This window comes from Taudactylus pleione, unplaced genomic scaffold (genome assembly GCF_031769625.1).
Source record: "Taudactylus pleione unplaced genomic scaffold, aTauple2 ptg000619l, whole genome shotgun sequence".
NCBI classification, from domain to species: Eukaryota; Metazoa; Chordata; class Amphibia; order Anura; family Myobatrachidae; genus Taudactylus; species Taudactylus pleione.
Window position 1 is genome coordinate 192,138 of NW_028285021.1, and position 14,507 is coordinate 206,644.

A 14,507-nucleotide genomic window follows, 5' to 3' on the forward strand; every position below is an offset into this window, starting at 1 on the left:
TAACAAGCCTGTGATATTGATGAGAACACAACCAATAATGTATAAATAATTGATTTAAAACAAGACAAGTGGTGTCAGAAAACCCTTCTTTATTTGTGCCAGAAAGACGAGGTGGCCGAGTGGTTAAGGCGATGGACTTCACTTCACTTATAAAACATTATTTGCAAAAATTCCATTTCCTAGCAAACAATTCCAAACCGATGAGGATGGGATTTGAACCCATGCGTGCAGAGCACAATCCATTGTGCTCTGCATCCATGGGTTCAAATCCCATCCTCGTCGGTTTGGAATTATTTGCTTGGAAATGGAATTTTTGCAAATAATGCTTCATAAGTGAAGCAGACACTCAAATGTCAAAAATAAACTAGTTCAATTAAAAAATCTACTTCAATGAACAATGCTTTTCATTAAAGACATACATAGAACACATTTAGTGAAAATCTACCATTACTGTTATAGTAGTCGTCATGTCATTGGCCAGATTTGTATGTTATGATTTTTTGTCGTTTGTGATGGATCAACATGATGATGTAGTAGTTCACAAATATAAGTTACGTTTAAAGTAAAATAAATGTTCTTTAAGCAAAGGCTCACTTGAAAGTGGACTTGCTAACAAGCCTGTGATATTGCTGAGAACACAACCAACAATGTGTAAAGAAATGATTTAAAATATGACAAGTGGTGTCAGACAACACTTCTTTATTTTTGCCAGAAAGACGAGGTGGCCGAGTGGTTTAGGCGATGGACTGCTAATCCATTGTCCTCTGCACGCATGGGTTCAAATCCCATCTTTATCGGTTTGGAATTGAATGCTTTGAAATGGAATTAAACAAATAATGCTTTATAAGTGAAGTGACACTCAAATGTCAAAAATAAACTAATTCAATTAAGAAATCTACTTCAATGAACAATGCTTTTCATTAAAGACATACATAGCACACATTTAGTGAAAATCTACCATTACTGTTATAGTAGAAGTCATGTCATTGGCCAAAGGTGTTATGATTTTTTGTCGTGTGTGATGAATCAACATGATGGAGTTCACAAATATAGGTTATGTCTAAAGTAAAATAAATGTTCTTTAAGCAATGGCTCACTTGAATGTGGACATGCTAACAAGCCTGTGATATTGATGAGAACACAACCAATAATGTATAAAGAATTGATTTAAAACAAGACAAGTGGTGTCAGAAAACCCTTCTTTATTTGTGCCAGAATGACACAAATTTGAACCCATGCATGCAGAGCACAATCCATTGTGCTCTCCATGCATGGGTTCAAATCCCATCCTCGTCGGTTTGGAATTGTTTGCTTGGAAATGGAATTTTTGCAAATAATGCTTCTTAAGTGAAGCTGACACTCAAATGTCAAAAATATACTAGTTCAATTAAGATATCTACTTCAATGAACAATGCTTTTCATTAAAGACATTCATAGCACACATTTAGGGAAAAACTACCATTACTGTTATAGTAGAAGTCATGTCATTGGCCAAATGTGTAAGTTATGATTTTTTGTCATTTGTGATGGATCAACATGATGGTGTAGTAGTTCACAAATATAGGTTATGTTTAAAGTAAAATAAATGTTATTTAAGCAAAGGCTCACTTGAAAGTGGACATGCTAACAAGCCTGTGATATTGATGAGAACACAACCAATAATGTATAAAGAATTGATTTAAAACAAGACAAGTGGTGTCAGAAAACCCTTCTTTATTTGTGCCAGAATGACACAAATTTGAACCCATGCATGTAGAGCACAATCCATTGTGCTCTCCATGCATGGGTTCAAATCCCATCCTCGTCGGTTTGGAATTGTTTGCTTGGAAATAGAATTTTTGCAAATAATGCTTCTTAAGTGAAGCTGACACTCAAATGTCAAAAATATACTAGTTCAATTAAGAAATCTACTTCAATGAACATGGCTTTTCATTAAAGACATTCATAGCACACATTTAGGGAAAAACTACCATTACTGTTATAGTAGAAGTCATGTCATTGGCCAAATGTGTAAGTTATGATTTTTTCTCATTTGTGATGGATCAACATGATGGTGTAGTAGTTCACAAATATAGGTTATGTTTAAAGTAAAATAAATGTTATTTAAGCAAAGGCTCACTTGAAAGTGGAATTGCTAACAAGCCTGTGATATTGCTGAGAACACAACCAACAATGTATAAAGAATTGATTTAAAATATGACAAGTGGTGTCAGAAAACCCTTCTTGATTTGTGCCAGAAAGACGAGGTGGCCGAGTGGTTAAGGCGATGGACTGCTAATCCATTGTGCTCTGCACGCATGGGTTCAAATCCCATCCTCGTCGGTTGGGAATTGTTTGCTTGGAAATGGAATTTTGCAAATAATGCTTCATAAGTGAAGCTCACACTCAAAAGTCAAAAATAAACTAATTCAATTAAGAAATCTACTTCAATGAACAATGCTTTTCATTAAAGACATACATAGCACACATTTAGTGAAAATCTACCATTACTGTTATAGTAGAAGTCATGTCATTGGCCAAAGGTGTTATGATTTTTTGTCGTGTGTGATGAATCAACATGATGGTGTTCACAAATATAGGTTATGTCTAACGTAAAATAAATGTTCTTTAAGCAAAGGCTCACTTGAATGTGGACATGCTAACAAGCCTGTGATATTGATGAGAACACAACCAATAATGTATAAAGAATTGATTTAAAACAAGACAAGTGGTGTCAGAAAACCCTTCTTTATTTGTGCCAGAATGACGAGGTGTCCGAGTGGTTAAGGCAATGAACTTCACTTCACTTCACATATGAAGCATTATTTGCAAAAATTCCATTTCCAAGCAAACAATTCCAAACCAATGAGGATGGGATTTGAACCCATGCATGCAGAGCACAATCCATTGTGCTCTCCATGCATGGGTTCAAATCCCATCCTCATCGGTTTGGAATTGTTTGCTTGGAAATGGAATTTTTGCAAATAATGCTTCTTAAGTGAAGCTGACACTCAAATGTCAAAAATATACTAGTTCAATTAAGAAATCTACTTCAATGAACAATGCTTTTCATTAAAGACATTCATAGCACACATTTAGGGAAAAACTACCATTACTGTTATAGTAGAAGTCATGTCATTGGCCAAATGTGTAAGTTATGATTTTTTGTCATTTGTGATGGATCAACATGATGGTGTAGTAGTTCACAAATATAGGTTATGTTTAAAGTAAAATAAATGTTCTTTAAGCAAAGGCTCACTTGAAAGTGGAATTGCTAACAAGCCTGTGATATTGCTGAGAACACAACCAACAATGTATAAAGAATTGATTTAAAATATGACAAGTAGTGTCAGAAAACCCTTCTTTATTTGTGCCAGAAAGACGAGGTGGCCGAGTGGTTAAGGCGATGGACTGCTAATCCATTGTGCTCTGCACGCATGGATTCAAATCCCATCCTTGTCGGTTTGGAATTATATGCTTGGAAATGGAATTTTACAAATAATGCTTCATAAGTGAAGTGACACTGAAATGTCAAAAATAAACTAATTCAATTAAGAAATCTAGTTCAATGAACAATGCTTTTCATTAAAGACATACATAGCACACATTTAGTGAAAATCTACCATTACTGTTATAGGAGTAGCCATGTCATTGGCCAGATGTGTATGTTATGATTTTTTGTCGTTTGTGATGGATCAACATGATGGTGTAGTAGTTCACAAATATAGGTTACGTTTAAAGTAAAATAAATGTTCTTTAAGCAAAGGCTCACTTGAAAGTGGACTTGCTAACAAGCCTGTGATATTGATGAGAACACAACCAATAATGTATAAATAATTGATTTAAAACAAGACAAGTAGTGTCAGAAAACCCTTCTTTATTTGTGCCAGAAAGACGAGGTGGCCGAGTGGTTAAGGCGATGGACTTCACTTCACTTATGAAACATTATTTGCAAAAATTCAATTTCCTAGCAAACAATTCCAAACCGATGAGGATGGGATTTGAACCCATGCGTGCAGAGCACTATACATTGTGCTCTGCATCCATGGGTTCAAATCCCATCCTCGTCGGTTTGGAATTATTTGCTTGGAAATGGAATTTTTGCAAATAATGCTTCATAAGTGAAGCAGACACTCAAATGTCAAAAATAAACTAGTTCAATTAAGAAATCTACTTCAATGAACAATGCTTTTCATTAAAGACATACATAGAACACATTTAGTGAAAATCTACCATTACTGTTATAGTAGTAGTCATGTCATTGGCCAGATGTGTATGTTATGATTTTTTGTCGTTTGTGATGGATCAACATGATGGTGTAGTAGTTCACAAATATAAGTTACGTTTAAAGTAAAATAAATGTTCTTTAAGCAAAGGCTCACTTGAAAGTGGACTTGCTAACAGGCCTGTGATATTGCTGAGAACACAACCAACAATGTGTAAAGAAGTGATTTAAAATATGACAAGTGGTGTCAGACAACACTTCTTTATTTGTTCCAGAAAGACGAGGTGGCCGAGTGGTTTAGGCGATGGACTGCTAATCCATTGTGCTCTGCACGCATGGGTTCAAATCCCATCTTTATCGGTTTGGAATTGAATGCTTTGAAATGGAATTTAACAAATAATGCTTCATAAGTGAAGTGACACTCAAATGTCAAAAATAAACTAATTCAATTAAGAAATCTTCTTCAATGAACAATGCTTTTCATTAAAGACATACATAGCACATATTTAGTGAAAATCTACCATTACTGTTATAGTAGAAGTCATGTCATTGGCCAGATGTGTATGTTATGATTTTTTGTCGTTTGTGATGGTTCAACATGCTGGTGTAGTAGTTCACAAATATAGGTTATGTTTAAAGTAAAATAAATGTTCTTTAAGCAAAGGCTCACTTGAAAGTGGAATTGCTAACAAGCCTGTGATATTGCTGAGAACACAACCAACAATGTATAAAGAATTGATTTAAAATATGACAAGTGGTGTCAGAAAACCCTTCTTTATTTGTGCCAGAAAGACGAGGTGGCCGAGTGGTTAAGGCGATGGTCTGCTAATCCTTTGTGCTCTGAACGCATGGGTTCAAATCCCATCCTTGTCGGTTTGGAATTGTATGCTAGGAAAAGGAGTTTTACAAATAATGCTTCATAAGTGAAGTGACACTCAAATGTCAAAAATAAACTAATTCAATTAAGAAATCTACTTCAATGAACAATGCTTTTCATTAAAGACATACATAGAACACATTTCGTGAAAATCTACCATTACTGTTATAGGAGTAGTCATGTCATTGGCCAGATGTTTATGTTATGTTTTTTTGTCAATTGTGATGGATCAATATGATGGTGCAGTAGTTCACAAATATAGGTTACATTTCAAGTAAAATAAATGTTCTTTAAGCAAAGGCTCACTTGAATGTGGACATGCTAACAAGCCTGTGATATTGATGAGAACATAACCAATAATGTATAAATAATTGATTTAAAACAAGACAAGTGGTGTCAGAAAACCCTTCTTTATTTGTGCCAGAATGACGAGGTGGCCGAGTGGTTAAGGCGATGAACTTCACTTCACTTCACATATGAAGCATTATTTGCAAGAATTCCATTTCCAAGCAAACAATTCCAAACCAACGAGGATGGGATTTGAACCCATGCATGCAGAGCACAATCCATTGTGCTCTCCATGCATGGGTTCAAATCCCATCCTCGTCGGTTTGGAATTGTTTGCTTGGAAATGGAATTTTTGCAAATAATGCTTCTTAAGTGAAGCTGACACTCAAATGTCAAAAATATACTAGTTCAATTAAGAAATCTACTTCAATGAACAATGCTTTTCATTAAAGACATTCATAGCACACATTTAGGGAAAAACTACCATTACTGTTATAGGAGTAGTCATGTCATTGGCCAGATGTGTATGTTATGATTTTTTGTCGTTTGTGATGGATCAACATGATGGTGTAGAAGTTCACAAATATAGGTTACGTTTAAAGTAAAATAAATGTTCTTTAAGCAAAGGCTCACTTGAAAGTGGACTTGCTAACAAGCCTGTGATATTGATGAGAACACTACCAATAATGTATAAATAATTGATTTAAAACAAGACAAGTGGTGTCAGAAAACCCTTCTTTATTTGTGCCAGAAAGACGAGGTGGCCGAGTGGTTAAGGCGATGGACTTCACTTCACTTATAAAACATTATTTGCAAAAATTCCATTTCCTAGCAAACAATTCCAAACCGATGAGGATGGGATTTGAACCCATGCGTGCAGAGCACAATCCATTGTGCTCTGCATCCATGGGTTCAAATCCCATCCTCGTCGGTTTGGAATTATTTGCTTGGAAATGGAATTTTTGCAAATAATGCTTCATAAGTGAAGCAGACACTCAAATGTCAAAAATAAACTAGTTCAATTAAGAAATCTACTTCAATGAACAATGCTTTTCATTAAAGACATACATAGAACACATTTAGTGAAAATCTACCATTACTGTTATAGTAGTAGTCATGTCATTGGCCAGTTGTGTATGTTATGATTTTTTGTCGTTTGTGATAGATCAACATGCTGGTGTAGTAGTTCACAAATATAGGTTATGTTTAAATAAAATAAATGTTCTTTAAGCAAAGGCTCACTTGAAAGTGGAATTGCTAACAAGCCTGTGATATTGCTGAGAACACAACCAACAATGTATAAAGAATTGATTTAAAATATGACAAGTGGTGTCAGAAAACACTTCTTTATTTGAGCCAGAAAGACGAGGTGGCCGAGTGGTTAAGGCGATGGACTGCTAATCCATTGTGCTCTGCACGCATGGATTCAAATCCCATCCTTGTCGGTTTGGAATTATATGCTTGGAAATTAAATTTTACAAATAATGCTTCATAAGTGAAGTGACACTCAAATGTCAAAAATAAACTAATTCAATTAAGAAATCTAGTTCAATGAACAATGCTTTTCATTAAAGACATATATAGCACACATTTAGCGAAAATCTACCATTACTGTTATAGTAGAAGTCATGTCATTGGCCAGATGTGTATGTTATGATTTTTTGTCATTTGTGATGGATCAACATGATGGTGCAGTAGTTCACAAATATAGGTTACATTTCAAGTAAAATAAATGTTCTTTAAGCAAAGGCTCACTTGAAAGTGGACTTGCTAACAAGCCTGTGATATTGATAAGAACACAACTAACAATGCATAAAGAATTGATTTAAAATATGACAAGTGGTGTCAGAAAACCCTTCTTTTTTGTGCCAGAAAGACGAGGTGGCCGAGTGGTTAAGGCGATGGACTGCTAATCCATTGTGCTCTGCACGCATGGGTTCAAAATCAAATCCCATCCTCGTCGGTTTGGAATTGTTTGCTTGGAAATGGAATTTTGCAAATAATGCTTCATAAGTGAAGCTGACACTCAAAAGTCAAAAATAAACTAATTCAATTAAGAAATCTACTTCAATGAACAATGCTTTTCATTAAAGACATACATAGAACACATTTAGTGAAAATCTACCATTACTGTTATAGGAGTAGTCATGTCATTGGCCAGATGTGTATGTTATGATTTTTTGTCGTTTGTGATGGATCAACATGATGGTGTAGTAGTTCACAAATATAGGTTACGTTTAAAGTAAAATAAATGTTTTTTAAGCAAAGGCTCACTTGAAAGTGGACTTGCTAACAAGCCTGTGATATTGATGAGAACACAACCAATAATGTATAAATAATTGATTTAAAACAAGACAAGTGGTGTCAGAAAACCCTTCTTTATTTGTGCCAGAAAGACGAGGTGGCCGAGTGGTTAAGGCGATGGACTTCACTTCACTTATAAAACATTATTTGCAAAAATTCCATTTCCTAGCAAACAATTCCAAACCGATAAGGATGGGATTTGAACCCATGCATGCAGAGCACAATCCATTGTGCTCTGCATCCATGTGTTCAAATCCCATCCTCGTCGGTTTGGAATTATTTGCTTGGAAATGGAATTTTTGCAAATAATGCTTCATAAGTGAAGCAGACACTCAAATGTCAAAAATAAACTAGTTCAATTAAGAAATCTACTTCAATGAACAATGCTTTTCATTAAAGACATACATAGAACACATTTAGTGAAAATCTACCATTACTGTTATAGTAGTCGTCATGTCATTGGCCAGATTTGTATGTTATGATTTTTTGTCGTTTGTGATGGATCAACATGATGGTGTAGTAGTTCACAAATATAAGTTACGTTTAAAGTAAAATAAATGTTCTTTAAGCAAAGGCTCACTTGAAAGTGGACTTACTAACAAGCCTGTGATATTGCTGAGAACACAACCAACAATGTGTAAAGAAATGATTTAAAATATGACAAGTGGTGTCAGACAACACTTCTTTATTTTTGCCAGAAAGACGAGGTGGCCGAGTGGTTTAGGCGATGGACTGCTAATCCATTGTCCTCTGCACGCATGGGTTCAAATCCCATCTTTATCGGTTTGGAATTGAATGCTTTGAAATGGAATTTAACAAATAATGCTTTATAAGTGAAGTGACACTCAAATGTCAAAAATAAACTAATTCAATTAAGAAATCTACTTCAATGAACAATGCTTTTCATTAAAGACATACATAGCACACATTTAGTGAAAATCTACCATTACTGTTATAGTAGAAGTCATGTCATTGGCCAGATGTGTATGTTATGATTTTTTGTCATTTGTGATGGATCAACATGCTGGTGTAGTAGTTCACAAATATAGGTTATGTTTAAAGTAAAATAAATGTTCCTTAAGCAAAGGCTCACTTGAAAGTGGAATTGCTAACAAGCCTGTGATATTGCTGAGAACACAACCAACAATGTACAAAGAATTGATTTAAAATATGACAAGTGGTGTCAGAAAAACCTTCTTTATTTGTGCCAGAAAGACGAGGTGGCCGAGTGGTTAAGGCGATGAACTGCTAATCCATTGTGCTCTGCACGCATGGATTCAAATCCCATCCTTGTCGGTTTGGAATTATATGCTTGGAAATGGAATTTTACAAATAATGCTTCATAAGTGAAGCTCACACTCAAAAGTCAAAAATAAACTAATTCAATTAAGAAATCTACTTCAATGAACAATGCTTTTCATTAAAGACATACATAGCACACATTTAGTGAAAATCTACAATTACTGTTATAGTAGAAGTCATGTCATTGGCCAGATGTGTATGTTATGATTTTTTGTCATTTGTGATGGATCAACATGATGGGGCAGTAGTTCACAAATATAGGTTACATTTCAAGTATATTAAATGTTCTTTAAGCAAAGGCTCACTTGAAAGTGGACTTGCTAACAAGCCTGTGATATTGATGAGAACACAACCAACAAAGTATAAAGAATTGATTTAAAATATGACAAGTGTTGTCCGAAAACCCTTCTTTTTTGTGCCAGAAAGACGAGGTGGCCGAGTGGTTAAGGCGATGGACTGCTAATCCATTGTGCTCTGCACGCATGAGTTCAAATCCCATCCTTGTCGGTTTGGAATTGTATGCTTGGAAATGGGATTTTACAAATAATGCTTCATAAGTGAAGTGACACTCAAATGTCAAAAATAAACTAATTCAATTAAGAAATCTTCTTCAATGAACAATGCTTTTCATTAAAGACATACATAGAACACATTAAGTGAAAATCTACCATTACTGTTATAGTAGAAGTCATGTCATTGGCCAGTTGTGTATGTTATGATTTTTTGTCGTTTGTGATAGATCAACATGCTGGTGTAGTAGTTCACAAATATAGGTTATGTTTAAATAAAATAAATGTTCTTTAAGCAAAGGCTCACTTGAAAGTGGAATTGCTAACAAGCCTGTGATATTGCTGAGAACACAACCAACAATGTATAAAGAATTGATTTAAAATATGACAAGTGGTGTCAGAAAACACTTCTTTATTTGTGCCAGAAAGACGAGGTGGCCGAGTGGTTAAGGCGATGGACTGCTAATCCATTGTGCTCTGCACGCATGGATTCAAATCCCATCCTTGTCGGTTTGGAATTATATGCTTGGAAATGAAATTTTACAAATAATGCTTCATAAGTGAAGTGACACTCAAATGTCAAAAATAAACTAATTCAATTAAGAAATCTAGTTCAATGAACAATGCTTTTCATTAAAGACATACATAGCACACATTTAGCGAAAATCTACCATTACTGTTATAGTAGAAGTCATGTCATTGGCCAGATGTGTATGTTATGATTTTTTGTCATTTGTGATGGATCAACATGATGGTGTAGTAGTTCACAAATATAGGTTACATTTCAAGTATATTAAATGTTCTTTAAGCAAAGGCTCACTTGAAAGTGGACTTGCTAACAAGCCTGTGATATTGATAAGAACACAACTAACAATGCATAAAGAATTGATTTAAAATATGACAAGTGGTGTCAGAAAACCCTTCTTTTTTGTGCCAGAAAGACGAGGTGGCCGAGTGGTTAAGGCGATGGACTGCTAATCCATTGTGCTCTGCACGCATGGGTTCAAATCCCATCCTCGTCGGTTTGGAATTGTTTGCTTGGAAATGGAATTTTGCAAATAATGCTTCATAAGTGAAGCTGACACTCAAAAGTCAAAAATAAACTAATTCAATTAAGAAATCTACTTCAATGAACAATGCTTTTCATTAAAGACATACATAGAACACATTTAGTGAAAATCTACCATTACTGTTATAGGAGTAGTCATGTCATTGGCCAGATGTGTATGTTATGATTTTTTGTCGTTTGTGATGGATCAACATGATGGTGTAGTAGTTCACAAATATAGGTTACGTTTAAAGTAAAATAAATGTTTTTTAAGCAAAGGCTCACTTGAAAGTGGACTTGCTAACAAGCCTGTGATATTGATGAGAACACAACCAATAATGTATAAATAATTGATTTAAAACAAGACAAGTGGTGTCAGAAAACCCTTCTTTATTTGTGCCAGAAAGACGAGGTGGCCGAGTGGTTAAGGCGATGGACTTCACTTCACTTATAAAACATTATTTGCAAAAATTCCATTTCCTAGCAAACAATTCCAAACCGATAAGGATGGGATTTGAACCCATGCATGCAGAGCACAATCCATTGTGCTCTGCATCCATGTGTTCAAATCCCATCCTCGTCGGTTTGGAATTATTTGCTTGGAAATGGAATTTTTGCAAATAATGCTTCATAAGTGAAGCAGACACTCAAATGTCAAAAATAAACTAGTTCAATTAAGAAATCTACTTCAATGAACAATGCTTTTCATTAAAGACATACATAGAACACATTTAGTGAAAATCTACCATTACTGTTATAGTAGTCGTCATGTCATTGGCCAGATTTGTATGTTATGATTTTTGTCGTTTGTGATGGATCAACATGATGGTGTAGTAGTTCACAAATATAAGTTACGTTTAAAGTAAAATAAATGTTCTTTAAGCAAAGGCTCACTTGAAAGTGGACTTACTAACAAGCCTGTGATATTGCTGAGAACACAACCAACAATGTGTAAAGAAATGATTTAAAATATGACAAGTGGTGTCAGACAACACTTCTTTATATTTGCCAGAAAGACGAGGTGGCCGAGTGGTTTAGGCGATGGACTGCTAATCCATTGTCCTCTGCACGCATGGGTTCAAATCCCATCTTTATCGGTTTGGAATTGAATGCTTTGAAATGGAATTTAACAAATAATGCTTTATAAGTGAAGTGACACTCAAATGTCAAAAATAAACTAATTCAATTAAGAAATCTACTTCAATGAACAATGCTTTTCATTAAAGACATACATAGCACACATTTAGTGAAAATCTACCATTACTGTTATAGTAGAAGTCATGTCATTGGCCAGATGTGTATGTTATGATTTTTTGTCATTTGTGATGGATCAACATGCTGGTGTAGTAGTTCACAAATATAGGTTATGTTTAAAGTAAAATAAATGTTCCTTAAGCAAAGGCTCACTTGAAAGTGGAATTGCTAACAAGCCTGTGATATTGCTGAGAACACAACCAACAATGTACAAAGAATTGATTTAAAATATGACAAGTGGTGTCAGAAAAACCTTCTTTATTTGTGCCAGAAAGACGAGGTGGCCGAGTGGTTAAGGCGATGAACTGCTAATCCATTGTGCTCTGCACGCATGGATTCAAATCCCATCCTTGTCGGTTTGGAATTATATGCTTGGAAATGGAATTTTACAAATAATGCTTCATAAGTGAAGCTCACACTCAAAAGTCAAAAATAAACTAATTCAATTAAGAAATCTACTTCAATGAACAATGCTTTTCATTAAAGACATACATAGCACACATTTAGTGAAAATCTACCATTACTGTTATAGTAGAAGTCATGTCATTGGCCAGATGTGTATGTTATGATTTTTTGTCATTTGTGATGGATCAACATGATGGGGCAGTAGTTCACAAATATAGGTTACATTTCAAGTATATTAAATGTTCTTTAAGCAAAGGCTCACTTGAAAGTGGACTTGCTAACAAGCCTGTGATATTGATGAGAACACAACCAACAAAGTATAAAGAATTGATTTAAAATATGACAAGTGTTGTCCGAAAACCCTTCTTTTTTGTGCCAGAAAGACGAGGTGGCCGAGTGGTTAAGGCGATGGACTGCTAATCCATTGTGCTCTGCACGCATGAGTTCAAATCCCATCCTTGTCGGTTTGGAATTGTATGCTTGGAAATGGGATTTTACAAATAATGCTTCATAAGTGAAGTGACACTCAAATGTCAAAAATAAACTAATTCAATTAAGAAATCTTCTTCAATGAACAATGCTTTTCATTAAAGACATACATAGAACACATTAAGTGAAAATCTACCATTACTGTTATAGTAGAAGTCATGTCATTGGCCAGTTGTGTATGTTATGATTTTTTGTCGTTTGTGATAGATCAACATGCTGGTGTAGTAGTTCACAAATATAGGTTATGTTTAAATAAAATAAATGTTCTTTAAGCAAAGGCTCACTTGAAAGTGGAATTGCTAACAAGCCTGTGATATTGCTGAGAACACAACCAACAATGTATAAAGAATTGATTTAAAATATGACAAGTGGTGTCAGAAAACACTTCTTTATTTGTGCCAGAAAGACGAGGTGGCCGAGTGGTTAAGGCGATGGACTGCTAATCCATTGTGCTCTGCACGCATGGATTCAAATCCCATCCTTGTCGGTTTGGAATTATATGCTTGGAAATGAAATTTTACAAATAATGCTTCATAAGTGAAGTGACACTCAAATGTCAAAAATAAACTAATTCAATTAAGAAATCTAGTTCAATGAACAATGCTTTTCATTAAAGACATACATAGCACACATTTAGCGAAAATCTACCATTACTGTTATAGTAGAAGTCATGTCATTGGCCAGATGTGTATGTTATGATTTTTTGTCATTTGTGATGGATCAACATGATGGTGCAGTAGTTCACAAATATAGGTTACATTTCAAGTAAAATAAATGTTCTTTAAGCAAAGGCTCACTTGAAAGTGGACTTGCTAACAAGCCTGTGATATTGATAAGAACACAACTAACAATGCATAAAGAATTGATTTAAAATATGACAAGTGGTGTCAGAAAACCCTTCTTTTTTGTGCCAGAAAGACGAGGTGGCCGAGTGGTTAAGGCGATGGACTGCTAATCCATTGTGCTCTGCACGCATGGGTTCAAATCCCATCCTCGTCGGTTTGGAATTGTTTGCTTGGAAATGGAATTTTGCAAATAATGCTTCATAAGTGAAGCTGACACTCAAAAGTCAAAAATAAACTAATTCAATTAAGAAATCTACTTCAATGAACAATGCTTTTCATTAAAGACATACATAGAACACATTTAGTGAAAATCTACCATTACTGTTATAGGAGTAGTCATGTCATTGGCCAGATGTGTATGTTATGATTTTTTGTCGTTTGTGATGGATCAACATGATGGTGTAGTAGTTCACAAATATAGGTTACGTTTAAAGTAAAATAAATGTTTTTTAAGCAAAGGCTCACTTGAAAGTGGACTTGCTAACAAGCCTGTGATATTGATGAGAACACAACCAATAATGTATAAATAATTGATTTAAAACAAGACAAGTGGTGTCAGAAAACCCTTCTTTATTTGTGCCAGAAAGACGAGGTGGCCGAGTGGTTAAGGCGATGGACTTCACTTCACTTATAAAACATTATTTGCAAAAATTCCATTTCCTAGCAAACAATTCCAAACCGATAAGGATGGGATTTGAACCCATGCATGCAGAGCACAATCCATTGTGCTCTGCATCCATGTGTTCAAATCCCATCCTCGTCGGTTTGGAATTATTTGCTTGGAAATGGAATTTTTGCAAATAATGCTTCATAAGTGAAGCAGACACTCAAATGTCAAAAATAAACTAGTTCAATTAAGAAATCTACTTCAATGAACAATGCTTTTCATTAAAGACATACATAGAACACATTTAGTGAAAATCTACCATTACTGTTATAGTAGTCGTCATGTCATTGGCCAGATTTGTATGTTATGATTTTT

At 34.8% G+C, this 14,507-nt stretch overlaps 6 non-coding genes across 6 annotated transcripts; all 6 read left to right on the forward strand.

The window, feature by feature from the left end:
* Positions 1-2,240: 2,240 nt before the first annotated feature.
* On the forward strand, positions 2,241-2,322 carry TRNAS-GCU (transfer RNA serine (anticodon GCU)). The gene has a single exon. It is a non-coding gene; the product is annotated as a tRNA-Ser (tRNA).
* Positions 2,323-7,244: 4,922 nt separating this feature from the next.
* On the forward strand, positions 7,245-7,332 carry TRNAS-GCU (transfer RNA serine (anticodon GCU)). The gene has a single exon. It is a non-coding gene; the product is annotated as a tRNA-Ser (tRNA).
* A 2,068-nt stretch (positions 7,333-9,400) lies between these two features.
* TRNAS-GCU (transfer RNA serine (anticodon GCU)) lies at positions 9,401-9,482 on the forward strand. The gene has a single exon. It is a non-coding gene; the product is annotated as a tRNA-Ser (tRNA).
* Positions 9,483-10,424: 942 nt separating this feature from the next.
* TRNAS-GCU (transfer RNA serine (anticodon GCU)) lies at positions 10,425-10,506 on the forward strand. The gene has a single exon. It is a non-coding gene; the product is annotated as a tRNA-Ser (tRNA).
* Positions 10,507-12,573: 2,067 nt separating this feature from the next.
* TRNAS-GCU (transfer RNA serine (anticodon GCU)) lies at positions 12,574-12,655 on the forward strand. The gene has a single exon. It is a non-coding gene; the product is annotated as a tRNA-Ser (tRNA).
* A 942-nt stretch (positions 12,656-13,597) lies between these two features.
* TRNAS-GCU (transfer RNA serine (anticodon GCU)) lies at positions 13,598-13,679 on the forward strand. Its single transcript has one exon. It is a non-coding gene; the product is annotated as a tRNA-Ser (tRNA).
* The last annotated feature ends 828 nt before the right edge of the window (positions 13,680-14,507 follow it).